Source organism: Moschus berezovskii, chromosome 25, assembly GCF_049115385.1.
Source record: "Moschus berezovskii isolate FMDL1 chromosome 25, NW_MosBer_1.0, whole genome shotgun sequence".
In the NCBI taxonomy this organism is placed as follows: domain Eukaryota; kingdom Metazoa; phylum Chordata; class Mammalia; order Artiodactyla; family Moschidae; genus Moschus; species Moschus berezovskii.
The window spans coordinates 48,739,537-48,765,446 of record NC_142484.1 but is presented as its reverse complement, the minus strand read 5'-3'; the positions used below and the strand labels follow the sequence as shown (position 1 = coordinate 48,765,446).

Genomic DNA, 25,910 nt, shown 5'->3' with positions numbered 1-25,910 from the left:
ATGCCATCCAGCCTTCTCATCCTCTGTCGTCCCCTTCCCTACCGCCATCAGTCTTTCCCAGCATCAGGGTCTTTTCCAATGAGTCAGTTCTTTGCATCAGGTGGCCAAAGTTTTGGAGTTTCAGCTCTAGCATCAATCCTTCCAATGAGAATTGAGGATTGATTTCCTTGAGGATTGATTGCTTGGATCTCCTTGCAGTCCGAGGGACTCTCAAGAGTCTTCTCCAACACCACAGTTCAAAAGCATCAATCCGTTGGCACTCAGTTGTCTTTATAGCCCAACGCTCCCATCCATACATGACTACTGGAAAAACCATACCTTTGACTAGATGGACCTTTGTTGGCAAAGTAATGTCTCTGCTTTTTAATATGCTGTCTAGGTTGGTCACAGCTTTCCTTCCAAGAAGCAAGCGTCTTTTAATTTCATGGCTGCAGTCACCATCTGCAGTGATTTTAAAGCCCCAAAAATAAAGTCTCTCACTGTTTCCATCGTTTCCTCATCTATTTGCCATGAAGTGACGGGACCAGATGCCATAATCTTAGTTTTCTGAATGTTGAGTTTTAAGCCAACTTTTTCACTCTCCTCTTTCACTTTCATCAAGAGTCTCTTTAGTTCTTCTTCGCTTTCTGTCATAAGGGTGGTGTCATCTGCATATTTGAGGTTATTGATATTTCTCCCAGCAATTTTGATTCAAGCTTGTTTTTCATCCAACCTAGCATCTGACATGATATATTCTGCATATAAGTTAAATAAGCATGTTATAATATACAGCATTGACATACTCCTTTCCCAATTTGGAACCCGTCTGTTTTTCCATGTCTAGTTCTGTTGCTTCTTGATCTGCATACAGATTTCTCAGGAAGCAGGTAAAGTGGTCTGATAGTCCCATCTCTTTAAGAATCTTTCATAGTTTGTTGTGATCCACACAGTCAAAGGCTTTGGCATAGTCAATAAAGCAGTAGATGTTTTTCTAGAACTCTCTTGCTTTTTCAATGATCAAGTGGATGTTGGCAATTTGATCTCTGGTTCCTCTGCCTTTTCTAAATCCAGCTTGAACATCTGGAAGTTCACGGTTCACATACTGTTGAAGCCTGGCTTGGAGAATTTTGAGCATTAATTTGCTAGTTTGTGAGATGAATGCAATTGTGCGGTAGTTTGAGTATTCTTTGGCATTGTCTTTCTTTGGGATTGGAATGAAAAATGACCTTTTCCAGTCCTGTGGCCACTGCTGAGTTTTCCAAATTTGCTGGCATATTGAGTGCAGCACTTTCACAGCATCATCTTTCAGGATTTGAAATAGCTCAACTGGAATTCCATAAGCTCCACTAGTTTTGTTCATAGTGAGGCGTCCTAAAGCCTACCTGACTTCACATTCCAGGATGTCTGGCTCGAGGTGAGTGATCACACCTTGTGGTTATCTGGGTCATGGAGATCTTTTTTGTATAGTTCTTCTGTGTATTGTTGCCACCTCTTCTTAATATCTTCTGCTTCTGTTAGGTCCATACCATTTCTGTCCTTTATTGAGCCCATCTTTGCATGAAATGTTCCCTTGGAATCTCTCATTTTCTTGAAGAGATCTCTAGTCTTTCCCATTCTATTATTTTCCTCTATTTCTTTGCATTGATAGCTGAGGAAGGCTTTCTTATCTCTCCTTGCTATTCTTTGTAACTGCATTCAGATGCTAATATCTTTCCTTTTCTCCTTTGCCTTTTGCTTCTCTTCTTTTCTCAGCTATTTGTAAGGCCTCCTCAGACTACCATTTTGCCATTTTGCATTTCTTTTTCTTGGGAATGGTCTTGGTCCCTGCCTCCTGTACAATGTCATAAATCTCTGTCCATAATTCTTCAGGCACTCTATCAGATATAAACCCTTGAATCTATTTGTCACTTCCACTGTATAATCACAAGGGATTTGATTTAAGTCATATCTGAATGGTCTAGTGGTTTTCCCTATTTTCTTCAATTTAAGTCTGAATTTGGCAATAAGGAGTTCATGATCTGAGCCACAGTCAGCTCCCGGTCTTATTTTTGCTAACTGTATAGAGCTTCTCCATCTTTGGCTGCAAAGAATATAATCAATCTGATTTAAATATCGACCCTCTGGTGATGTCCGTGTGTAGAGTCTTCTCTTGTGTTGTTGAAAGAGGGTGTTTGCTATGATGAATGAGTTCTCTTGGCAAAACTCTGTTAGCCTTTGACCTGCTTCATTCTGTACCCCAAGGCTAACTTTGCCTGTTACTCCAGGTGTTTCTTGACTTCCTACTTTTGCATTCCAGTCCCCTATAATGAAAAGGACATCTTTTTTGGGTGTTAGTTCTAGAAGGTCTTGTAGGTCTTCATAGACGGTTCAACTTCAGCTTCTTCGGCATTATTGGTTGGGGCATAGAGTTGGATTACTGTTGTATTCAACGATTTGCCTTGGAAACTGACAGAGATCATTCTGTCGTTTTTGAGACTGCACCCAAGTACTGCATTTTGGACTCTTGTTGATTATGATGGCTACTCCATTTCTTCTAAGAGATTCTTGCCCACAGTAGTAGATATAATGGTCATCTGAGTTAAATTCACCCATACCAGTCCATTTTAGTTCACTGATTCCTAAAATGTCGATATTCACTCTGCCATCTCCTATTTGACCTCTTCCAATTTACCTTGATTCATGGACCCAATGTTCCAGGTTCCTATGCAATATTGCTCTTTACAACATTGGACTTTACTTCTGTTACCAGTCATATCCATAGCTGGTTGTTGTTTTTGTTCTGGCTCTATCTCTTCTTTCTTTCTGGAGTTATTTCTGCACTGATTAGTAGCATATTGGGCACCCACTGACCTGGGGAGTTCATCTTTCAGTGTTGTATCTTTTTGCCTTTTCATACTGTTCATGGGGTCCTCAAGGCAAGAATACTGAAGTGGTTTACCATTACCCTCTCCAGTGAACCATGTTTTGTCAGAACTCTCCACTATGACCCGTTTATCTTGGGTGGCCCTACACAGCATGGCTCATGGTTTCATTGAGTTAGACAAGGCTGTGGTCCATGTGATCAGTTTGATTAGGTTTTGTGATTGTGGTTTTCCTCTGTCTGCCCTCTGATGGATAAGGACAAGCAACTTATGGAAGCTTCCTGATGGGAGAGACTGACTGTGAGGGAAACTGGGTGTTGTTCTGATGGGCAGGGCCATGCTCAATTAATCTTTAATACAATTTTCTGTGGATGGGTGGGGCTGTGTTCCCTCCCTGTTGTCTAAGCTGAGACCAAACTATGGTGGTCTCAGCTGGACCCACAAATTGCAAATAATTATACCAAATAAATCCTCACACTATTAAGAAAGTTCTAGAACGAACAACAGATTTCCCAACCTGGGGATCTGGCAAAGGCACTGGGAACCCCCAGGAATTTGACTTTGGAGACCAGTGTGATTTGATTACAGAACTTACACAGGACTGGGGAAACAGACTCTTGACAGACACAAACAAAACCTTGTGCGCACCAGGACCCAGGAGAAAGGAGCAGCGACCCCACAAGAGACTGAGCCAGACTTGCCTGTGAGTGTCCAGGAGTCTCGGGCAGAGGTGTGGGTTGGCGGTGGCCTGGTGCAGGGTCTGGGGCACCGAGTGCAGCAGTGTGTGCACGGGACCTTTTAAAGGAGGTTGCCATTATCTTCATTACCTCCACCATAGTTTGGTCTCAGCTGAAACAACAGGGAGGGAACACAGTCCCACCCATCAACAGAAAATTTTTTCTTAATTGATTTTTATTTTATATGAAAGTATAGTTGATTTACTTATTGTGTTAGTTTCATGTATACAGCAAAGTGATTCAGTTATACATATTCATATAGCCATTCTTTGTCAGGTTTCTTTCCCATATACATTATTACAGAATATTGAATAGAGCTCCCTGAACTATACAGTAGGACATTGTTGCTTATCTATTGTAGAGATAGTAGTTTGTTTCTGTTAATCCCAAACTCCTAATTTGTCTCCCTGCTTTGATAACCATAAGTTTGTTTTCAAAGTCTATGAGTCTGATTTGTAAATAAGCTTATTTGTATCATTTTTAAAGATTCCATGTGTAAGTGAAATCTTTAACCTCATCTGTGTAACCTCAGATACACAGATGACACCACCCTTATGGCAGAAAGCTAAGGGGAGCTAAACAGTCTCTTGATGAAAGTGAAAGAGGAGAGTGAAAAAGTTGGCTTAAAACTCAACATTCAGAAAACTAAGATCATGGCATCCAGTTCCATCACTTCAGGGAAAATAGATGTAGAAACAATGGAAAAAGTGAGAGACTTTATTTTGGGGGGCTTCAAAATCACTGCAGATGAAATTAAGAGATGCTTGCTTCTTGGAAGAACAGCTATGACCAACCTAGACAGCATATTAAAAAGAAGAGACATCACTTTGCCAAACAAAGGTCCATCTAGTCAAAACTATGGTTTTTCCAGTAGTCATGAATGGATGTGAGAGTTGGACTATAAGGAAAGCTGAGCACTGAAGCATTGATGTTTTTGAACTTTGGTGTTGGAGAAGACTCTTGAGAGTCCCTTGGACTTCAAGGAGATCCAAGCAATCAATCCTCAGTGAAATCAATCCTCAATTCTCATTGGAAGGACTGATGCTGAAGCTGAAACTCCAAAACTTTGGCCACCTGATGCGAAGAACTGACTCATCAGAAAAGACCCTGATGCTGGGAAAGATTGAAGGCAGAAGGAGAAGGGGACGACAGAGGATGAGATGGTTGGATGGCATCACCAACTCGATGGAGATATGTTTGAGCAAGCTCTGGGAGATGGTGATGGACGGGGAAGCCTGGCGTGCTGCAATCTGTGGGGTCGCAAAGAGTCGGACACGACTGAGCGACAGAACTGATGTATAAGTGATATCATGTAATGTCTATCTTTCTCTGACTCCCTATTTTGAATCTAATCATTCATTATTTTAGCCCGTATTTTATTTAATAGCCTGTATTGAGCATCATTGACTTCATGGACATGAATTTGAGCAAGCTCCGGGAGTTAGTGATGGACAGGGGAGCCTGGTGTGCTGCAGTCCATGGGATGGTAAAGAGTCAGACACGACTGAGTGACTGAACTGAACTGATTGAGCCTTAATCACATACCAGGCCATTTGTTGGGTATTTGAGTCTATCATGGCTTCCATCCTCAAGGTACCACAATCTCCTAGGGGAGGAGGGTGAGGATACGAGGGAAAACAAAAATAAACAATTTCAGCACATTCACTTAATGAAGGAAATCCTTCTCCCTAATATTTCTTCCTTGAATATATCTGTCATCAATAAGCAAGAAATCCAGGCCCTGGAAAATGTGCTAACTGTGAGCAGCTGTGATTTGGGGAAAGGTACTTACTCATGTCAGCCACTCCTCGCAGCAGTACCATCTCTGCATGGCTATCCCAGACACACAAACAAGGAGGGAAAGCCCCGAGGTGGTGTGGGCATTCCTGAGGTCACAATGGGGGAACATGGCGTAATCAGGTCCTATCAATACACTTATCAGACCTGAGAGCAGAGCTCTCTTGACCTTGCCACCTTATTTCCATCATTGAGAAGGTGATAAAGAGGAGAAAGGAAAATCCATATGTGAAGAAAGTTTGACAGAGCGAGTAACACCTCTAATGATTACTGCTGGGGTTTTAGAAATTCAATTCAATAGTATTGGATAGAGTTTAGTAACTTTCTAGGTGGGTAGATGGCCTGGGCAAGGTTAGATGGGTGATTCCTCCTTATAAGGCCTGAAAGAGACCCTGTAAAGAGATTCCACTCCAGCCTTCTCAGATGTTAATGCTTAGTTTATCCAAAGGGGACCCTGGTATCAAGTAGGATGCTAGATTTGGGTGTTTTTTTTTTTTTTTTTTTGGTGGGTTTTGTTTTTTTTTGGGGGGGTGTTGTTTTTAATTTTTACTTTTTGGCTGCAGCATGTGAAATCTGAGTTACATGACTAGGGATCAGATCCTCGCCCCATGTATTTGTAAGTGTGGAGTCTTAATCACTGGACCACCAGAGAAGTCCCTATGCTGCTAGATTCTGGGATGAGATTTTGTTAGAGCCTTAAACCCAGAAACACTGACAAAATCAAGGGACTCAGAAGACTACACATCTCTCTCCAGGGGCTGAGTTGTCATGGAACACCTGAGTATGTTGTGTTACCCTGGCTGGTGGGTCTACCCTCCCACTCTGAACATCGTGTTATGTTGGGGCAAGCATTAAATTTAGCAGGCTGTGTCAGTCTGTCAATCTGTCTGAAGTTGGTGAAAGTGGTAGGAATCCAAGGATATGTGAATCAGAATTTGCCTGCCAATGCAGGAGACACAGGTTCAATCCCTGGGCCGGGAAGGGTTCGACCACTTTTCCAGTGAGTCATGTTGCATCGTACATGACTACTGGAAAAACCATAACTTTGGGCTTCCCAGGGGGTACTATCAGTAAAGAATCTGCTTGCCAGTGCAGGAGGCATAAGAGATGCAGGTTCAATTCCTAGGTTGGGAGGATCCTCTGGAGGAGGAAATGGCAACGCCACTTCAGTATTTTTGCCTGGAGAATCCCTCGGACAGAGGAGCCTGGTGGACCATGGTCCATAGGGTCGCACAGATTGGACATGACTGAAGCGACTTAGCACATGCTACACACAGTAACAAATAAGACTACCAAATTTCAATGTTTATAATAATAAAGACTCATTTCTCACTCCTGTGTCCCAAAACAAGTCAGCTGCCAATGTGTTCTATATCTCCATACTGAAACCAGATTCTCCAGGGAAAAGGCGTTTTCTGAGGTAGCCTCTCTAGGGAATGTTTCAAGTCAAGGAGACAGGGAAAGAAAGATGCAAACCATGTTCTTAGTGTCACTTCTGCCCACTTCCCGTTGGCCAAGGGGGCCCACAGCTGCTCTGGAGTTCAACTGGACAGGCTTTTATAATCCTCTCAGGGAGGAGGATCAGAATATTTGGTGATGAGTAAATCAGTCTACGACAGTGAGTCAAGACTTCTAAGGGACATATTTGGGTCTAAAATCAAAAGCCCTGTGCAACGGGTAGACGTGGAAGCCGCGTTAGCAGGGAGACCAGTGAAGCTGGACTCCATCAAAACTGGAGGAACACAGGAACTCACAGCAAGAGTGACCCAAGGGTGGCCATGGATACCCTGGGTGGTTTCCATCTACTGACCTGTGACTGGCTGGGACATGGATGAACTGGATGAATGTGCAGGCCTGGGGAGCAGAACTCGTGAGGGTTCATCAGGGCAGTGTGAGCTACAGTTTGCTGGACTGGATCAGAGTGGCCCTCACACTGTCTTGTCTTCAGCTCTGTAGACAGTGGTCACTCTGGAGGAACTGAGGCAGCACGCTGTTACACTCATGATGGGTTCTAGAGCGCTTCCCACGTCTACAGCCTAAAAGCACCCTTTTAGAACCTTAAATGTTTTTTTTCCTTTATACATTATGTTAGCGGTAACATGATGTGTAAAGAGAGCTCCAACTCACCTTAAAGGGTTTTTGATAAAGTGAAAGTGTTAGTCAATCGTGTCTGACTCTTTGCAACCTCATGGACTGTAGCCTGCCAGGCTCTTCCTCTCTCTTCGGGTAAAAATACTGGAGTGGGTTGCCATTCCCTTCTCCAGGGGATCTTCCTGACCCAGGGATCAAACTGGGTCTTCTGCATTGCAGGCGGATTCTTTAACATCTAAGCCACCAGGGAAGCTCAAATGGTACAATAAGGAAAGACTTGTAGACAGTTAACATGTCTGCGATAAATAATGATTTACAATGAGCAGTAATCAAGATTGTTAGCTTTGTTTGTTTTTCCATTACCTAGAGCAATAGCAAGGTATACTCTGCTCAAAGAAGAAAAGGCAAAGAGGGAGTCAGATCAGAGAGAGAAACACAGGATTTAATGACTGGCTTTTTAGACCTTGAGAAAAAGCGAAAGTGAGTTTGGTTCAGCACTGTCTACCATTCCTGTATTTAGTGTTCATCTCACGAGTTGGGGACTCTGCCCCCCTCCCCCAGTGCCTTCTTGTGCCTCCTGCAGCACTCACTCAGACCTGCTGGGTAGAGTAGACCCAGGGTAGACCCTCTCAAGCTGGGGTCTCAGTCTAACATTCTCTCTTCTCCACTTTCAAAATTCCCATTCAGTTCCCTTGTTTGGGGACTTTGCTTAAGAGCAATACCTGAGGAATCTGTAGATAGACTAATTCAGACTAAAGTATAAGAGACCGTACGTAATCAGTCAACAGGTTAACCTTTCCCAGGAATATTTGCATTTCAAAGCTTTCCCAGGAAAACATTTTGACTAAACAAACAGTGCCGTAATAGTGGAATATGAGGCAGTGTGGCTTGCCTGTGGGGGAGCTCTTTTGTTAGGGGGTCTTTTCTGGATCATTCCCAGTCCCTTCTAAACGACCTATGTTTATCACATCCTCATTTGTTGGCACCCAGCTTGACACACAATTCAAGCAGCCCGGATGCTCATGGCTTTTGCACAGTACAGGGCTATTTCCAGCCAGACTGTGAATCTCAAGTGCCATGGCCAGGAAGAAATTAGTAATTATAACTCCATACATAGCATCAGGCTTCACAACAAGAAAATCATGATCTCTTAAGCACTTTCTTATGGATTAGCATGTTAGTCGCTAAATCGTGTCTTTGCGACCACAGGGACTACAGCCAGCCAGGCTCCTCTGTCCATGGGATTTTCCAGGCAAGAATACTGGAGTGGGTTGCCCTTTCCTTCCCTAGGGAATATTCCAGACCCAGGGATCGAATCTGTATCTCCTGCATTGGCAGATGGATTCCCACCTGGGAAGCCTGTGGATTAATATAGTTAATCCTTACAAAGTCCAAGATGGGGGCAGGTCAGGTTTGTTGCTCCCATTTAATGGATGCAGGAACTGAGATTCAGAGACGTTAAGTAACTTTTCTAAGGTCACACAGCTGGTTAGTCTCCCTGTGCCTATCCCAGTGTGTGTCCTTCATGCAGTGCTGCTCTTTCAGCCTCTGGCACTACCTGGACTTCAGGCACTTGGGATTTGGGTCAGGCAGGGCCAAAGTGCAAGATGGTAGGGGTGGTGTCATCAGTCAGAGCCTGGGGTGTGCGGCCTCCTCCAGCTCAACAGCGGGGTTGGGGATGGAGGGACAGGGACTGCTTTCAATATTGGTTTTCTGCATCTGTGTGGGTATTGACTTCCTTCTCAAAGGGTTCCATCTGCCTTCTACCTAATTATGTTACTAATCTTCATCCCAGTCCTTTGTGGACTTTTATCCCTGTTTTATAGAGGTGCAGGTTTCCAGGGTTACCAGAAATCCAGAGATTGAAGCCTTTCTCTGGCTTTGTTGTAAAAGTCCTTGTCAATGGAAATCCGACTTTTCTCCACTTATGTTTTCTGGATGGTGTGTCTCTCACCATTTTTCTGTTTTATTTGTTCTTGCAATTAATTTGTTAAGAATAATCCCTGAGAAGCTGTTTTGTGCAGAAGAGAATGTAAAATAAATTACAGGCCCTGTGTCCTCAATGACACTTAAAACAGAAAAACCAACAGCTCCTACAGCAAGGGCAATATCACGGGGCGGGGGTTGGGGGGGAGCGCTCTGCTCTTGGAATCAACAGAGCGGGGGTGGGGGTTGGGGGTGGGATAAGGTTTCTGTCTCTCAGTGATTAGCTGTGTGGTCCTAATATAGTTGAGTAAATGCTTCCATCTGAGTCTCAGCTCCTTCCTCCGTGTGATGGGGAAATAGTAACAGCCACTTTGATCTGGGAGGATGTGAAGGGAGGCTCTGTCGCGGGGGCTCCTCAGACCTTAGTGTGTATAAGAACACTTGTGGGAAAGGCAGCTGAAAATGCAGATTCTGAATCACTGAGTCTGAAGTGAGGGCTCAGAATCTGATTTCTACCAAACCCTCAAGTGATGGGACCCAGGCTGAGAACCACTGTCTAAAGAAATCTTGGGCTAGTATGTGGCCAAAGCCACCCATGAGTGTCTGAACACCGAAGGTGAGAGGATCAGAGCAGCATTTGTAAAGCTTCCTTGATTCATATGTGAGACCTGCCGCAGAGCACTGTTTAAATAGATTTATTTTTTATATTTTCCTATTACAGAAGTAATGAGTGGTAGTTGTGGACACAAGGCTAACTCACACCCTAGCACTTCCCTTGGCTGACGTTGAGAATGATTTATAGCGCCAGGGGCTAAAGGTTTGACAATATCCTAACACCCTACCGCACAAACAGTTAAACTCAATCTCCAGGACATGCGTGATTAAAACAATGAACTATTTCAGTCTACCTGGAAGACCTGTTAGTATGAAAGTACTGTAGGAGTAGGAAGAAGACAAATTTGGCAAGCGGAAACTGTATTTCAAAAATAAGTCCCACTGAATGTAAATTAATAGGCTGTTATGAAGAACAGTATGGAGGCCCCTTAAAAAACTAAAAACAGAGCTACCACAGGACCCTGCAAGCCCACTCTTGGACATATATCCAGAGGAAAACATGGTTCGAAAGGACTCATGCACTCCAATGTTCACTGTAGCCCTGTATACAATGACTAAGACATGGAAACAACCTAAATGTCCATTGACAGAGGAATGGCTAAAGATGCAGCATACATATACAATGGAACATTACCCAGCCATTAAAAAGCATGAAATAATGCCATTTGCAGCAGACGTGGATGGACCTAGAGACTGTCACATTGAGTGAAGTAAGTCAGACAGAGAATGAGAAATACTGTGTGGCATCCCTTGTATGTAGAATCTAAAAAGAAATGATACAAATGAACTCACCAAGCAGAAAAAGACTCACAAACTTGGAGAATGAACTTATGGTTGCTGGCAGGGATGGGGGGAAGGGACAGTGAGGGAGTTTGGAACTGACATGTACACACTGCTATATTTAAAATGGATAACCAACAAGGACCTACTGTGCAGCACATGGAACTCTGCTCAATGTTTTGTGGTGGTCTGGATGATAGATAAGTTTGGGGGAGAATGGATACGTGTGTATGTATGGCTGGGCCCCTTCCCTGTTAACCAGAAATTGTAAAAACGTTGTTTATTATTTGGCTATACCCCAATACAAAATAAAAAATTTTAAAAAAAGTCCCACCAACAGTTTACATTATCACATAAATTGTTGCTTGGCATGGCAAGAAATTTGCTGTTTCTATTTGCCTTAAAGTTTGATGAATTTTTGGCCTAGAGAAAAACTTTCTCTTTCCTCATTTGTAGGAAGCAAACAAAATTCTTGTTATGGTCAACACCATATTCATTTGTATTCCATGTCCAAATTCTCCATTCCATCCCTAGGCACTGGACAACCTTGGGAAGGGTTGTAGGCCAACCATGCTGCTGATCCCAGGCTCTGTCATCTTCAGAATGATAAGCCAAAATTGCACAGTGCTTTATAAGGTTTAAAAAGCACTTTCATTTTACATTATCTTATTTGATCATTATGACTCTGTTTTAAGCCAGATAATATTATCTTCATTTTCAGTTTTGGAGAGCTTATGTGATGTGTCCAAGGTCATACTGACAGGGGCAGATCTCGAAGGCAGAACTGTCTTTTGACCACATTTTTATTGCTCTTTCCACAATAATATATCTGTCCTTGTTCTAGAAAGATATCTTTTCAACCCTATACTCACATTCAATTCAGTTCAGTGCTGGTGTCCAGGTCCTATCCCAGACCAACTAAGTCAGAATCTTTGGGATGGAGCCAAAATCAATCTGCATTAAAAACAGTTGTTAGAGTGATTCTAATGTGCCTCCAGAAGTGAGAAGTCACTTCTCAGGAATAAGTTCTGGGAACTGATAGAGGAAATATATATATATATATATATATATATATAAATAAATTATACATATATATATAAATAAATTATACATATATATATAAATATATATTTTTTTGGTCAAAGAGAGGTATCTGTTTATGAAGGGATAGATATAGTCGTAGTACTTGGTTCTTTGTATGTGCGATTTCTGGTACCTCGTTCAAGGCCAGGTAGAGGGGGTAGGAAACCGAAGTTACAGCATCCTTGTTATGGGTCAGCTGGTCTATTGGCCATCTAACTGCCTTACACCTCGGTAGGACTGGTATTACTAATATTATGTCATTTGGCAGAGGAAGGCATTGAGACATACCAATGTTAAGTAATTCTTGCAAAATCATACAACTTATAAGTATCAGATTTGGGATCTGAACCTGTATCTGTCAAGTGTAGGCATGCTAAGTTGTGCCTGACTCTTTGCAACCCTATGGACTGTAGCCCACCAGGCTCCTCTGTCCACGGAATTCTCCAGGCAAGAATGGTGTAGTGGGTTGCCGTGCCCTCCTCCAGTGGGTATTCCTGATACAGGGATTGATCCTAGGTCTCACGTCTCCTGCATTGACAGGTAGGTTCTTTGCCACTAGCACCACCTGGGAAGCACATATATCTGTCAGTGCCAAAGCCCAAATGTGTTCTGCCGTGCTGATGGTTCTAAGCCCTGGCTGGCATTTGCAGCAACATGGACGGGCCTAGATAGTATCGTACTAAGTGAAGTGAGTCAGACAGGGACAAATATACGGTGTCACTTATATGTGGAATCTAAAAAATAGGTGCAAACGAACTTGTTCACAAAACAGACTCACGGACATAGAAAGTAAACTTACAGTTATTGAAGGGGAAAGGGGATGGGAGAGGGATAAATTAGGAGTTTGGGCTTAGCAGAAACAAACTACTATCTGTAAAACAGACAAGAGACACGGCCCTGCTGTACAGTGTAGGGAACTATTGATACAGTCGATATCCTATTATAAACATAATGGAAAAGAGTGTGAAATAAGCGAAAAAAGCCTTGACTGAGATTCTGATTACCTGGACTGGAGTAAGGACAAGACATCACTATGTTTCAAAAGCCTCCCAGGAGACCCTGATGGATAGTCAAGGCTGAGAGTCCCTGCCTAGCACCATCCTGCCTTCCCAAAGTGCTCAGAACACATTCACTGAACTTGAGGGTATCGGGGAAGAACTACATCCATCCACACACATCTCTCCCCATCCCTCTAATGCACGCTAGGAGGGAAAAACACTGTCATTCCACAGTGAACACTTTTTAGAACAGGGAGTCATTTAGATGTCCATGTCGAGCCTTTCTTCAGAACTTGTGCCCGAGGGCCTGTATCTCCTGGTGACTGGTCAGAGGGAAGCGGCAGAGAGTGGGGAGGGGAAGGCACAGAAAGCTGGGCCGGGGGATCACAAAGACAAACTTGGACATCTTCACAGTTTTACCTGGAGTCATTCTGCACTAGGAAGCAGTCAAGTCTTGCCAAGCAGTTGTAATTGTTCAGGCCAGACTGTATAGGGGGTAGCCTTGCAACTGGGAGATTATCAAGAAGTTTTTGTTGTTCAGTTACTGAGTTGAGTCTGACTCTGTGACCCCATGGACTGCAGCACATCAGGCTCCCGTGTCCTTCACTAGCTCCCAGAGTTTGCTCAAAATCACAAAGAGCCATGACCCTCTTAGCTGCCGGGTCAGGGTCAGACAAGGAGTTCAGAGAGGTGAGGAATCTTGGCAGCTGGCTTTCTTTTTATTCCCCCACCTCCCCTTGGCAGCTGTCTTGATAGGAATAAGGTCAACATTCGGGCGGGTGGATGAGCCTAGATGCGAGCTGAGAGGTGAGAAGGAAAAGTCACTGGTTAGGGAAAGGAAAATAGAGGCTATAGATACTTAGCAAGCTCTTTCTATTTTTTAAAGCAGAGTAAATCCTTCCATATATATTCTTAGCCTTATTGTTGGATTAATCTCTGTGCATGTGTGTGTGTGTATATGTACATACATACATAGATATATGTAATTTTTTTTTTTTCGTGTTACCCGCCCAGCAGATTTGGAGGCTTCCAGGGCAGGGGCTGGAAGCTTACCTACCTAGGTTGGGCACACAGTAGGCGTTAGTTGCTTTATTCAGCTCCTAGTACAAGGTTCTTTACTGACCCCTGAGGTGTCCACGTGGAAGCGCAAACACATAGGAGTGACATCTCTACAGTTACCCAGGTCCTTTTTGCGACCGTGCCTCTGATGCAAGGGTCACACTGGCTTGCAAAGCAGTGTATAACTCTAGAGACTCTGTTATTATGTTCCAGCAAAGTATCCTAGAGAATAATATTTACTGAGAACTGGGGCAGGCTTGGCCCTGTACTTATGGTGCCGACCTCAGTGAAAATCATCGTCAGTGCAGCAGGTTTTATAAAACCAGCCCCAAAGACTCACCTCTCCTCACCCCATTGGTGATGAGCTGTTCTCCGGCAGCTCCTGGTTTTCTGCTCCAGGCCTTTTATTTGGATTTTTCCGCCAGGCTGGCAATCTTCTAATGAGGCATGACATTTACTCTTCCTAATTCCCCAAATGCTGTGATACCGTGAAGCACTCTTAATTGGCTGCTCCGTCTTTATAGTTTTTGTGAAGAAGGGAAAAAAGGGAAGGAGGGTAGAAAAAAGGAAAAGATCGGGGTGCATCAAGGGAGAGAAACGAAAGAAAAAAAAATAGAAGAAAAGTGAGGGAAAATAAGGAAAAAATATGAAACTGTTGACAGTTTGAGTTTTCCTTTATTCAGAAAGTGGTGTAAATCCTTCGGAGTTTCTCTTTCAAGCCAGTCCCCTGTCAGAACTTGAAACAACATCTTTTCTGCCTGGGATACAAGTAGCAGGAAACTGCAAAGACACAAAGGCACGTGCTTATTGATAGATTCTTTTCCTGTTTAGGGTGTGTGTGCAGTGTCTGTGTCTTTCCCTTAGTAGGACTGTGGCAACCACTTCTGAGTTTGAAAACAGCGATGAATTCTCTTTCTTTCTCCCTAAACACAGGCTCTGCTTGTAGTTTGTTTTTTTCGCTGTGATGGCTTCGTGGGGTGGTGCAGAGGATGGCAATGCAGTCATTTATTTTCAGGCCATTGATCAGCCAGGGGCAGGGGAAGGGAGATGATTAGCTTTTGCATTTCTACAATTGCTTTGTAAATTTCAAAAAAGAAAACAAAAATTGTTTCTTCTCCTCTCAGCCCTCCTGAGCGCCCACGGTCCCTCTCTTCTCTCTCGAGTTTCCGCCCGCCGCGGCTGGCTGCTGTGCGCCAGCCCCAGGCCCTACTCCATGAGAACTGCGCTTCCCCACGAGAGCGGCCTTCTTTTCTGTCAACTCAGCAAGCACCCACCAGGCAGGTCCTTCTAACTTCCCTTCTGATGACTCTTCTAGTGATGCTACTGACAAAAGATGAAACAAAAAGCCAAAACCTAAGGTTCTTAGAAGATGAGAAGCAAAATTCTCAACAGTGGGCTCCATAACTGTCAAGCATTAGTGTGTGTGTGTGTTCAGCAGTGTGTGTGTGTTTATGTTTAGAAGTGAGTGTGTGTGTGTGTTTATGTTTAGGAATGAGTGTGTGTGTGTGTGTGTTATGTTTAGGAGTGTGTGTGTGTGTGTGAGGGAAAGATGTGGTGACAGAGAATGAAGAGGAGTCAGTGCTTGGATCTTCCTGATTATTTTTTTTCCTGATGGTTTAGATTGTCCTCCCTGTCCCTACCTAGAGTGACCGTTTTTTAGCAAAAATTCTGTTGATTCATTTTAGGCTGTGCTGTTGTTCTAGTTGCAGTAAGCAGGGGCTACTCTGTAGTTACAGAACTTGGGCTTGGTTGCCCCGCAGTATGTGGGATCTTCCCAACCAGGGATTAAACTGGTGTTCCTTGCCTTGCAAGGCAAATTCTTAGCCTCTGGAGCACCAGGGAAACCCCAGAGTGACCTTCTAACCTTCCCTACCTGCCCTCACTTGCTTCCTTCTTTAGGATGGAAGATGAGGTAAGGAGTGGCTGCAGATACTGTGTCTTTTGAGTGGTTGTGGAGGTGACATGGGGAGGAGGGGAGAGTGTGGGTGGGGTTCCGGGTGGGCTTCAGACACAAGCTAGATCTGAATCCCAGTGTTGGCACACGACAGCTGTGCAAGCACTTGTGACAGTGAAAGTGTTAGTCGCTCAGTCATGTATGACTCTTTGCAAACCCATGGACTTTTGCCTGCCAGGCTCCTCTGTCCATGGAATTCTCCAGGCAAGAGTACTGCTGTGGCTTGCCATGCCCTTCTCCAGGAGATCTTCCCAACCCAGGGATCAAACTCAGGTCTCCTGCATTGCAGGCAGATTCTTTACCATCTGAGCCACCAGAGAAGACTTCTATTACAGCTGCTGCTGCTGCTGCTGCTAAGTCACTTCAGTCGTGTCCGACTCTGTGTGACCCCATAGACGGAAGCCCACCAGGCTCCCCCATCCCTGGGATTCTCCAGGCAAGAACACTGGAGTGGGTTGCCATTTCCTTCTCCAATGTGTGAAAGTGAAAAGTGAAAGTGAAGTCGCTCAGTCGTGTCCGACCCATAGCGACCCCATGGACTGCAGCCCACCAGGCTCCTCCATCCATGGGATTTTTTAGGCAAGAGTACTGGAGTGGCTTGCCATTGCCTTCTCCGTCTATTACAGCAGTGACACCTAAAATGGGGAAAAATTATATTATGTATTCAGAGCACTTAGAACACTATACATTTAGTAAAAGCTCAATAAAGGTAAATATTATTAGCGTGTACTGCCTGGTGGGCAAGAGCTTTGAAGGAGTGTTTCTTATTTACAGACACATGAGCAATGGTTCCGGAGAAATATGAACACTAATGACATGCGCCCCCGACTCCCTCCAGGCTGAGGGCAGACGTGAGAGAAGGCTAACCGCTTGCCTCCCAGTCATGGACTCCAGTGAGGCCTGTGGGAGAGGCGGGTAAACAGCTGTCCAGGATTCCATTAAAAAATCATGTTTACGTCTCATCTTCGATTAGGTGACTCTCTAGGTCTTTTAAAACCTACTACATCTACAAATAAGGGCTGGAGAGGGTGCAGAGAAAAGGGAATCCTCCTACACTGTTGGTGGGAATGTAAATTGATACAACCATTATGGAGGACAGTATAGAAGGTCCTTAAAAAACTAAAAACAGAGCTACCATTTGATCCTGTAACCCCACTCTCAGGTATACATCCAGAGAAAACTCTGATTTGAAAAGATACATACACCTCAATGTTCATTGCAGTGCTGTTTACAACAACAAAGACATGGAAGTGACCTAAGTGTCCATCGACAGATGAATAGATAAAGAAGCTATGGTATATTTATACAATGGAATATTGCTCAGGCATAAAAAGACTGAAATATTGTTATTGGCAGCAACATGGATGGACCTACAGATTATCAAACTAAGTGAAGTAAGTCAGAGAAAGACAAATATTACATGATATCTCTGATATATGGACTCCAAGAAAACAATACAAATGAACCTATTTACTATACAAAACAGAAACAGACTCACAGACATAGGAAACAAACTAATAGTTACCAAAGGGGAAAAGTGGTGGAGGGATAAATCAGGAGTTTAAGATTAACAGATGCACACGCTACTGTGCTGTGCTTAGTTGCTCAGTCGTATCCAGTTCTTTGCGGCCCTATGGACTGTAGCCCACCAGGCTCCTCTGTCTATGGGGATTCTCCAGGCAAGAACTTTGGAGTGGGTTGCCTTGCCTTCCTCTACTACTTATAAAATAAGCAACAATAACCTATTGTACAGCACAGGTTCGTAATAACCTATAATGGAAAAGAATATGAAAAAAATGTATAACTAAATCACTTCGCTGTACACCTGAAACTAGATACCAAGGGAACATTTCATGCAAAGATGGGCACAGTAAAGGACAGAAATGGTATGGACCTAACGGAAGCAGAAGACATTAAGACACAGAAGAACTTTACAAAAAAGATCTTCATGACCCTGATAACCACGATAGTGTGATCACTCACCTAGAGCCAGACATCCTGGAATTTGAAGTCAAGTGGGCCTTAGGAAGCATCACTACAAACAAAGCTAGTGGAGGTGATGGAATTCCAGCTGAGCTATTTCAAATCTTAAAAGACAATGCTGTGAAAGTGCTGTACTCAATATTCCAGCAAATTTGGAAAACTCAGCAGTGGCCACAAGACTGGAAAATGTCAGTTTTCATTCCATTGCCAAAGAGTGTTCAAACTACCACACAATTACACTCATCTCACACACTAGGAAAGTAATGCTCAAAATTCTCCAAGCCAGGCTTTAACAATATGTGAACCATGAACTTCCAGATGTTCAAGCTGCATTTAGAAAAGGCAGAGGAACCAGAGATCAAATTGCCAACATCAGTTGGATCATTGAAAAAGCAAGAGAGTTCCAGATAATAAACATCTGTTTCTGCTTTATTGACTATGCCAAAGCCTTTGTTGTGTGTCACAACAAACTATGGAAAATCCTTCAAGAGATGGGAATACCAAACCACCTGACCTGCCTCCTGAGAAATCTGTATGCAGGTCAAGAAGCAACAGTTAGAACTGGACATGGAACAACTGACTGGTTCCAAATAGGGAAAGGAGTACATCAAGGCTGTGTATTATCTTCCTGCTTATTTAATGTATATGCAGAGTACATCATGCGAATTGCCTGGCTGGATGAAGCACAAGCTGGAATCAAGATTGCCAGGAGAAATATCAATAACTTCAGATATGCAGATGACACCATCCTTATGGCAGAAAGTGAAGAAGAACTAAAGAGCCTCTTGATGAAAATGAAAGAGGAGAGTGAAAAAGTTGGCTTAAAGCTCAACGTTCAAAAAGCTAAGATCATGGCATCTGGTCCCATCACTTCATGGTAAATAGATGGGGAACAATGGAAACAGTGGTAGACTTTATTTTTTTGGGCTCCAAAATAATGCAGATGGTGACTACAGCCATTAAATTAAAAGATGCTTGCTCCTTGGAGGAAAAGCTATGATCAACCTAGACAGTATATTAAAAAGCAGAGATATTACTTTGCCAGCAAAGGTCCATCTAGTCAAAGCTATGGTTTTTCCAGTAGTCATGTATGGATGTGAGAGCTGGACTATAAAGAAAGCTGAATGCCAAAGAATTGATGCTTTTGAACTGTGATGTTGGAGAAGACTCTTGAGCGTCCCTTGGACTGCAAGGAGGTCCAACCAGTCAATCCTCAAGGAAATCAATCCTGAATATTCATTGGAAGGACTGATGCTGAAGCTGAAATTCCAATACTTTGGCCACCTGATGTGAAGAACTGACTCTTTGGAAAAGACCCTGATGCTGGGAAAGACTGAGGGCAGGAGGAGAAGGGGACAACAGAGGATGAGATGGTTGGATGGCCTCACCAACTCAACGGACATGAGTTTGAGTAAACTCCGGGAGATGGTGGGCTTCCCTTGTGGTCAAGCTGGTAAAGAATCCACCTGGAATGTGGAAGACCTGGGTTTGATCCCCAAGTTTGATCCCTGGGTTGGGAAGATCCCCTGAAGAAGGTAAAGGCTACCCACTCCAGTATTCTGGCCTGGAGAATTCCATGGACAGTCCATGGGATCACAAAGAGTCGGACACGACTGAGTGACTTCCACCTACACTTCTGGGAGTTGGTAATGGACAGGGAAGCCTGGCGTGCTGCAGTCCCTGGGATCGCAAAGAGTTGGACACAGTGAGGGACCGAACTGTACTGAACACGTGAAACTAACACAGCATTGTAAATCAACTATACTTCATTAAAAAAAAAAAAACACCCTGTTTTAAAAAAATTATACAAAAGCAAAAATGTGTGAGAGGATTTATATATCTAAAATCCCATGGATGGAGGAGCCTGGTAGGCTGCAGTCCGTGGGGTCGCTAAGGGTCAGACACGACTGAGCGACTTCACTTTCACTTTTCACTTTCACACATTGGAGAAGGAAATGGCAACCCACTCCAGTGTTCTTGCCTGGAGAATCCCAGGGACGGGGGAGCCTGGTGGGCTTCCGTCTATGGGGTCACACAGAGTCGGACACGACTGAAGTGACTTAGCAGCAGCAGCAGCAGCAGCATCCCTGTCTTGGTTCCTCTCCTAAGGGTCCATCACCATATCCATTTTCTTATATATTCTAAATGTTCTAGCCTATGAAACCCCATTTCATAATATCCCCTGTCCTCTGAGCCTGCATTAAAAACTAACTGAATATGTTCTCTTTCATCCTGTTTTTGGGACAACCTCCAGGACTGTCACGGCGAGTCGGATGATGCGTCTGCCAGCTGCTCACAAGCAGGGGCACATCCAGTGCGAGAACTTGAGCAGTAGGAACCTACAGGACGCCAGGCGTGGAGGCGGGGCGCGCCCCCTAGTGGGCGGACCACGGTGAAGCAAGGTAACGCTGAATCACGCTAATACGATGCCATTAGCCAGGGTCAGACAGGCCTGAGCGACTTCACTTTCACTTTTCACTTTCACACATTGGAGAAGGAAATGGCAACCCCCTCCAGTGTTCTTGCCTGGAGAATCCCAGGGACGGGGGAGCCTGGTGGGCTTCCACCTAAGGGGTCACACAGAGTCGGACACGACTGAAGTGACTCAGCAGCAGCAGCAGCAGCCAAGAGAGAGGAGCGTGACACGCTCAAGAGTTAATGGTAGAGAAATGGAAGGACTCTTTCCTTCTGTTTAAGAGTGTGGAGCAAAGGCCTATAAGGCCAGGAGGAAATACCCAACTAGAAAGTGAAAGGGTAACCAACAAAAACCTATTCTATAGCACATGGAACCTACTCAATGTCATGTGCCAACCTGGATGGGAGCGGGGTTTGGGGGAGAATGGATCCATGTATTTGTGTGGCTGAATCACTTCACTGTTCACCTGAAACTCTTACATCATTGTTAATAGGCTATACCCGCATACAAAATGTTTTTGGTGTTAAAAAAAAATAAAGTTAATAGAAAGTAAAAGGGTACCGGGGACACAGTGTCACCTATGTTGGTGACTGCAAGACTAAAAACACAAGTGCTTTTTCCTCTCCTGTTGCTCCCAAACTACCTCATCTTACATCCTTGCCAAAGGCGACTTCATTCCTTCTGGGTACCAGGTGCATTGTCCTGGTCCATTACACAATCTTGTTGTTGATTGTTGATTTTGCTGAGAAACCCTAACTGGGCCACTCTGCTCTGGTTTTTACAGCATAGTATGATTTCATTAATTTAATTTTATTTTTTTAAAGGTTCTTAAAATAATACTTATTTCTTAAAAGTTAACACGTGCATAATAGGAAACCAAAAAACACAAAAAGCAAAAAACAAAGTCATCTATAATTACAAACAGTTTACTGTTTGATGTGTCCTTCTAGGTCTTATTTGTGTATTTACACAACTAAGCATCCATTTTAATTACAGTTAAGAGTGGGCAGTTATGTATCATACTTGTTGACATACCATGAATATTTACCATTTCAAAGTTGATTTCACTAATTTTATAAAGTCAACTTATTAGAGGCAAGTTGGGGCTCCCCCAGACAAACAAATAAATGGTTTGCTAAGCCATTCACTTTAAATGACAATAATAAAAACGTTAATGAGCAGCAATATTTGCACCATGATTTATGGTCATTTTAGCAAGCAACTCTGCTGTGATCTTCAAATGATTTTCTTTAATAGATGACCTCCGTGTTGTCAGATTTGGTCTTGACTCAATGTGTTTATGCTGCCCCATCACATGTGTCCTTGAGTTAAAAAGCCTCTTGGCTGAGTTCCACAACTAGACTCATGAGTCAGACTCCTTATGGATTTTTATAAGTGGTGGTCACTACTCTGCATGAGTTGGGATGGAAGTTGTTGGTGATTTAAATCATAGAATTAAAACCCACTTAGATAAATGACTAATTTAGGGCCAAAATCTATTACCAGTACAGAATTATCTGGATTGTATCTGTGGATAACTACTAACTAATTACTTAAAATACTTTCAACGTTATGTTCTGCTCTTTAGACATTAAGTTAGGCCACAAATTTCTTAAAAACAGACTGGATTGGGTAATCAAAAGGCTTATTCACTCTGAGACTGTTTCCTCATCTATGAAATGGGAGTGATAATAACTCTTACTTCCCAGAGTTATATACAAGGCATACGTGTATATGTATGTGCATATATATATATCTTATTTAAATAAGATCCTGTACCCAGGTGGCACTAGCAGTAAAGAACGTATCTGCCATTGCAGGAGACATAAGAGACACGGGTTCAATTCCTGGGGATCAGGAAGATCCCCTGGAGAAGGAAATGGCAGCCCACTCCAGTATTCTTGCCTGGAGAATCCCATGGACAGAGGAGCCTGGTGGGCCACAGTCCATGGGGTCGCAAAGAGTTGGACATGGCTGAATCAACTTAGTTTGCACGCATACCGAATGTCTAACATAGTAGTATCTGGTGTGTTATCTGTCATTATAATTACCAAACAGCAGCTCCCTGTAAGACTTCCGAAGTTTCTTAGTTTGATATGGGCTCAGTTTGGTGTTTTCCTATTTTGGCCTATCTTTCACACACTTTACAGGAATCTACAGGCCATGCAGGCAGCATTTTCTCAGATTATGTCTACCCTCAAATGATGTTCCTCCATGGAGTTCCTTTGTGGTTTTTTTTTCCCTCAGGTCTTTCCCTATCTACTCTCATTGACATGGATCTTTTACGGAAAGGGCTTAGATGTAGGGTGGCATGTTGTACTTATTAGAAGGTTAACTTAAAATTAACTACGAAGCCTCTTTTGTCCAGATCTTGTTGAAAATATTTCCAAATGAGCAAGTTCATTTTTCTGTCCTCAGACAGTTCTATGAACATAGAAGTTCATCTTTCTGTGATGACAGAAGCTCTTGGGCTTCCTGAGTTATCACTGCAAATGTTAACTTTTATCATCCTGGCCTGAAAGGATGAAGACTGAAGAGCAGGTGCTGCAACCTTGACTTATTTCAAAGTTGGCATCAAGAGTAAGTTTTCCCTGCGTTTGCTAGAACCATGTCTTATACAGTTTTACATTGTAGGCATTCAGTACATATTTGTTAAATAAATGATAATTGCATCATTGCTTCCCCAAATCCTCAGTCCCTCCTGCCACCTCTCTTTTCCATCTTTTCCCAAAAATATTGAAGATAGCTTATGAGGACGCCTAAAACGGAGAATGGAGGAGACTGATTTAAGGACAAATCAGTCTCAGCAACTTCTTCCCTTTTCTGCTGCTGTAGCCACCTTTGTGCTGTGGTGGACCCTGTTCTGCTGCCCCTGCTGATTGGGCCAGGAACTGGGGAGTGAGCTGGGCAGAGTGTTGTGGGTTCAGAGCTAATAAGACTCTCCTGAGACAGTTCTTAGTGTCAGTGTGATGGCACTTACCTCTAGAAACTCTTCTTTCTTGGTTTAATTAGTTTGAGTGGATTCTGTGGATATTTATTTCATCATAAAATAATAACTTATGTTTTTATTTTTATAAATTTATTTATTTGGATTTCCCTAGTAGACTATCCAGACTTGGTTACACAGTAGTGAATGAAAATAGCTCTGAGTTCTGCTTTCATGGAGCTTATGCTTTAATGGGGGAGACCAGCATTAAAAAGGAGAAGGCAATGGCAACCCACTCCAGTACTTTTGCCTGGAGAATCCCATGGACGGGGGAGCCTGGTGGGCTGCAGTCCATGGGGTCGCACAGAGTTGGACATGACTGGAGCGACTTAGGAGCAGCAGCAGCAGCTCAGAAGTAAAGAATCCATCTGCAATGCAGGAGATACAGGTTTGATTCCTGGATCAGGAAGATTCCCTGGAGAAGTATCATTCCATTATCCTTGCCCGGGAAATCCCATGGACAGAGGAGCCTGGTGGGCTACAGTCCACAGGGTTGATATTTATTTATTTTATAAATTATTTATGTATTATATTTTATTTATAATTTTATAAATTTTATTTTTTATTTTATAATAAAATGCTTTCATTTTACAATAAAAATGATTTTGAGTGTTTTCTGTTCTTTACAAGAACAACAACAAAATCCTTGATAAGCCAGACCACAGTTTAAATTTTTTAATTAATTAGTTAATCAATCAATCAATCAATTAATTGTTCCTGGCTGAGCTCGGTCTTGTTGCTGCCTGTGGGCTTTCTCCAGTTTCTGCAAGCAGGGGCGATCCTACTTGCAGTGCACGGGTGGCCCACAGTTCCAAGGCAAGGTTTCCATAGCAGGTGCAAAGTCAGGAAACGTAGAGTAAGCTTATTTTTATACAGTAAGTCAACTGCTTTTTCAAGTAATGTGCTTAAGCTCCAGACATCTTTGTAAATTGCTGCTGCTGCTAAGTCACTTCAGTCGTGTCCGACTCTGTGCGACCCCACAGACGGCAGCCCACCAGGCTCCGCCGTCCCTGGGATTCTCCAGGCAAGAACACTGGAGTGGGTTGCCATTTCCTTCTCTAATGCATGAAAGTGAAAAGTGAAAGTGAAGTCGCTCAGTCGTGTCCGACTAGTAGAAATACCTCTAAATTTTAAGCAGTGGGTCCAATCGTTAATCTGAAAAATGTGCAATAAATATGAAACAGAGTGTCAAAAATAAAGGTTTCAATACACAGGGAAGACAACATATTTATTCTCCTTTTTTTCAGATGAACAATCTGAAAATTTTTGGTGCGTTTATTTTGAACATATATCCATATTAGTAAGCCAGTTAGTAAGTCAGTTAAAAATGACTAACATATTGTTTAAAAATAAGTTTATCTTAGATTCCCAGACTTTTCAGACACCCTGTGGTAGCCAGTGTGAACATGGAAGCTTCATCATTATATAGTTGAGAGAGTCATGAGATAAAAGAGAATGTAACTACTCAAGAGGCGATAGTCTACTAAGGCAGAGATTTATCCTGAATATCCTCATAAAATCTCACGGTTTACCATGACAGAGTGAACATCCTCAGCTCCACCTTTACAACAGAGGAATGCAAATTTTATAGTATCATTTCTTGTAATACCTTCCAATATGGCAGATGGTGTTACCTGTGAGCGCAACCCAGGTAAAATGCATTTTGAAGGCAGAGACAGTGGGCACCAATCACCCTTTAGTGGCCTTGCTTCAGCTCAGTTTACCATCCTATGTTCAATTCTTTTCAAGAAATATTTTTGGACATCGGTGTGTGTGTGTGTGTGTGTGTGTGTGGAGCGGGGGGCGTGTGCTAAGTTACTTCAGTCATGTCTGACTCTTTGCAACCCCATGGACTGTAGTCCACCAGGGTCCTCTGTCCATGGGATTCTCCAGGCAAGAATACTGGAGTGGGTTGCCATGCCCTCCTCCAGGGGATCTTCCCGATCCAGGGAATGAATTTGCATCTCTTATGTCTTGCATTGGCAGGTAGATTCTTTACCAGTAGTACCACCTGGGAAGCCCAATCGACTATGTAATCTGTATATATTGGAAAAACCTACAGTTTTCCCCTCTCCCAGTGAGTCTTCCTTCTCAGAGTTGACACCTCAGGTCACCAACTGCGTAGGGTTTCCCTGTCAACAAATGATTCTCTGAGACACCAGCTGGGTGTCCTACAAGTTAACTCCATATCTAATCCTCTCCATCTGGAGATGGTGTCAAATCCCACAAGCTAAGGGCTCAGGCCCCCAAGAATGTTCCCGTCCTCCTTCAGATGCTGATTACGAGTAGTAGGTCCCCAGGTTATCCACAACTTCCATCAGTCTTGGCTACTAATTGGAGTGTCTTTTGTCCCTCCCTCAGGTTCAATTAATTTGTTACATCAGCTTACAGAACTCAGAGAAGCACATTTGTCATTTTATTGAAGGATATGAAAAGGCAGCAGTCCCCAACATTTTTAGCACCTTGCGCCGATTTCACGGAAAACAACTTTTCTACCGACTGGGGTTGGAAGGATGGTTTCGGGATGACTCAAGCGCATTACGGTTATTGTGCACTTCATTTCTAATCTAATACTGCTGCCGATCTGACAGGAGGTAATGGTCTGTGGCCTGTAGCTTGGGGAGCCCCATGAGAAAGGATACAGT

At 43.2% G+C, this 25,910-nt stretch overlaps 1 long non-coding RNA gene across 1 annotated transcript in view; it reads left to right on the top strand.

Annotated features, from left to right (window-relative positions):
- Window positions 1-20,259, top strand: part of LOC148773926 (uncharacterized) — a 38,142-nt gene extending 17,883 nt beyond the window's left edge. Inside the window, exon 3 of the long non-coding RNA XR_016036397.1 lies at window positions 20,118-20,259. This is a non-coding gene — a long non-coding RNA (uncharacterized LOC148773926). The remainder of the gene's footprint in view (window positions 1-20,117) is intronic.
- The last annotated feature ends 5,651 nt before the right edge of the window (window positions 20,260-25,910 follow it).